Raw genomic sequence first — 4,110 nt, forward strand, 5'->3', positions numbered from 1 at the left:
GAAGAACAATTGCCATGGTAATTAAGGTAGATATTTTAGCGCCAAGATGTGTAGGTAACAAGTACATAGTTCCTGTAGAAAGTTAATCACTATGTTCCTTGACAACAGAACATGGCAATTGGTACACAACAGTAAGTGTCAGCCGACATATCTCAGCCATAAGGCCACGAGAACAAGTTGTACAATCATGAAACAAACTTGTACAATAGGACAGTGAAATACATATCACAGATTCAATACGGAACAAATTTGACAGAAATAAGAGTAAAACATACCCACACAAATATATCACCTACAATAAACGAATGCTATAAATACACGTACAATGTACTATATACACGAATTTTTAAAACGATTTGCTACTCCAAAGTCAACAGGCATGGCGGTGGACATTTCATAACAAGGGATACATTTAGTAGATCCAAAACATCAATCACAGGGGATAATTCTTCTCGATTATCTGTCGGAACGGATTCCTTGGGGCATAAACACAGTAAGCATGACCCGCTCTCCCGGAATCACCCGCCACTCACAGAAGTTGCGCAAAAAAGTAAGTATCTATTGCCCACCGCCGCACTCATCGATACTCCTGCCACTCGAGAGGGTGCCAACCCCACAATCCCATGAATGCCGAATACCACTTAATTGTTCACTCTGAATCTCATTGCTTACACCTGAATCCCGAATACTATTTAACACAAATCTCAAAAGCTTTGATAATAGGGGTGCGGTTAGAACTTATATTTCTGAAAAATTATTGAAAAATAAAATATATAAAGAAATGTTTCAAGTACACCAATATTCTTTTAAAAAAGGTTGAATGTCCGTACCAAATACGATCGTCCCGCGTCCCTGCTGAGTCCCGAATACCCTCTTAATAGACCCCGAATCCCCCTAACAAAAGGGGATTTGCAGCCTCAAACGACGGTGGCTTGCAAATAATCGAGTCTGCACCAGACAATCCAGTGAAAGCGAGCTCATCCTCATCAGTTTTGGAAAAAAGTGGTTTTGGAAATGTTTAGTATTTTTCTGTAATCGTGGTCATTTTCGTTGACATTATAGAATAAATCTTTATATTATAGAATGTTGAAAACTCATATATACACTGAACAGTATCTGTTTTATGTATTTATAAAGAAATCTCGTACCACAATTCATTGGCAAGATTTCAATGTTCATCCCATGATTTATGCATCGAGAATGGGAGATACACAAATAAACAAGGTCAGAACGATTATGTAAAATGTGTAATAGCCGCGATATGTGGAATTATATCACTTTTTACTTGTATGTCCATTGAACTCAACTGTGAGAAAAGAATATATTCCCGTATACGGCTTTAATGATCCAAATATTGTGAAATTCCGACAATTGTTAAACAGTCTAGATAAATTAATAATACAAAACTTAGCCATGTTTATATTCCACGCATTGTTATACAGAACCAAACTTAATAATAAATAGTTAATAATAAATAGTTAAATAAATAATAATAAATAATAGTTAAAATTGTGTGCAACATATCTGTTACATGTACTATATGTCTGGGGCCTCTTAAGCGCTTGAATAAAGATTGATTGACAGTTTTAAGCAGATATTTATGAGTAAACCGACTGTGCACAATAGGAGCTGATCATGTCTCAATGGTTTTAGTTTAATTTCGGTTTATTGACTCCCATCTTGTTGTCCCAGGTCCCATGCTTAAGATCCCGTATACATACATGCACCCCAGTCTGATACCCGTCTTCCCGAGGCAAGAGAGTTAACTGACTTTGAAAGTCCAGTTTCCACCCTTGCCGAACTAGGCTGGAATTCCTGGGCTCGATCGTAGCGCCACCAGTGGCTATTACGAGTTATGTCCTTTCTATGCCTCTCCTAATGACCAATCAGATTCAACCTCTCGTATCACTTGCATTTGTTTCAAACAAAACAGTCAAGACGATCTGATCGATAATCAAGATCTATATTATGATAAAACGAGTCTTACATCGCGAAGTGCATCAAACCACGTGAGCACCTTGATTAAAAACATGAAAAGATTTAGAAAATATCTGTTGACAACGAGTTTGCGGTGCACATGCTTTGCAAATCCTGCAGTCGACCGTAATCTGCATGACACTCTACGAACCGGATTTCGATTTCGGTGCGCGATTTTGATTGGACTATGCATAGACTCGTTAGTCCAGCCAAAATCTAACTCCATAATACCAGCCTAGTTCGGCAAGGGTGGAAACTGGACTTTTATAGTCAGTTAACTCACTTGCCTCGGGAAGATGTCTGATACCATGGCACCCACACATTGTCACTTGTACTTGTAACTGAATATGGTAGTCAGTGTTTCCGGCGTGACTTCAAATTCTCACTGACCGCCCTTGGTCAGTGGAGGATCTAGTGGTAGAGCGTCCGGCAGGGAGAGCGGAAGGTCTGGGGCCGCGTCATACCAAAAGACGTTAAAAGATGGTACTTGTTGTTACCCTGACTGGCGCTCGGCATTAATGGGCTAAAACAAGGACTGGTCGGCTCGGAGTCAGTATACTGTGTCACACACACACACACACACACACACACACACACACACACACACACACACACACACACGTGCATGCACCTCAGCTCACCTCAAATTCTCACTTACTCACTCACTCACTCTTCCTCAACAGTGTACAGTTTAGTGTTAACCATTTATTACTTAGACTTTAAGTGATATCTGTTTTGACCTGATCAACTGCTGATGTAAAGATATCATTGCTGAACCGCAAAATAAACCTCACCGCAAGTAACATTGCATGAAAAGTTGTCATTTCAATATCTGGGTAATTTTTGTCAAAGTATCTGAAATTTAACATTACCTTGTCCGGAAAAATGAAATTTGATAATAAAAAAACAAAGCAGATTACAATAAAACCGATCGCCCGAACGCATCACGGCAACGGCCATGGTTACCCGATGCACGTGAGTTCCGTGCAAATTGAAATGTACATGCGTCCCCCCATAAAAATCAACCAAGATCGGATAACATTCATTCGTTATTGAATTGCTACTACATGCCAAGATTGACAAAAAATCAGCGACACCATGCCCTTGGACGATTGCAAGCTGGATAAACCGCCCGTCAAGTAGCCAGTGCATTTCAAGTCCACGTAAGGACCATATACAGGCTCCAGCAACAGTACCAGACCACCAACACTACAGATGACCGACCACGTAGTGGAAGACCAAGGGTCACCACCAGACGCCAGGATCGTCAGATTGTGCGACAACATCTTCAAGATCGCCTTGTCACTGCTGCGAAAACTGCTCGACAGACCATGGGGACACACCAGCAACACACAAGTCCGGACACCGTGCGTCGACGATTGATGAGCAGACACCTCGACTGTCACAGGCCACACCAAGGACACATTCTGACGCCACGTCATCGCCAGGACCGTCTTCAGTGGGCAACACAGCACCAGCATTGTCGCCACCAGCAGTGGAGAAGAGTCATCTTCTCAGACGGGAGCCGTTACTGTATGTCAATAGGAGAGAGAGAGAGAGAGAGAGTGAGAGTGAGAGTGAGAGTGAGAGAGAGAGAGAGAGAGGCTCCGCCGTGGGGAACGTTATTCGGATGCTTGTGTTGTTGAGAGAGACTCGTGGGGTGGTCCGAGCATCATGGTGTGGGATGGAATTGGTCTTGCACAGCGGGTCGGCGCTGTGGTCTTCCAGAACATCGGTCAAGGGAGAGGCAATGGTGTCACAGCAGCTCGGCCTCATTACGCACGTCGCCGCAACCACGAGTTTCAGCATGATAACGCCCGTGCCCACACTGCGAGAGCAATAAGAGCCTACCTCCTGCAGAATAGCATCCGAACTATGCAGTGGCCTGCCCTCAGTCCCGATATAAATCCCATTGAGCACCCGTGGGACGAGATTCAAAGACGGCAGAGTGTGGGCTGAAGTGCCTATGGCCTTCATCAACCGCCTCATCTATTTCATGTATCGACGTTGCTCGACAGTCATTAATGCACATGGCGGACACACCAGATACTGACTTGTGATGCCATTTTCTCAGAGACTAGTGTTGTGTTTCACTTTAAGAACATTTGACACCTTAATTTCAACCTTGATGAT

This window comes from Haliotis cracherodii, unplaced genomic scaffold, assembly GCF_022045235.1.
Source record: "Haliotis cracherodii isolate W230 unplaced genomic scaffold, xgHalCrac1.p SCAF_3, whole genome shotgun sequence".
Lineage (NCBI taxonomy): Eukaryota > Metazoa > Mollusca > Gastropoda > Lepetellida > Haliotidae > Haliotis > Haliotis cracherodii.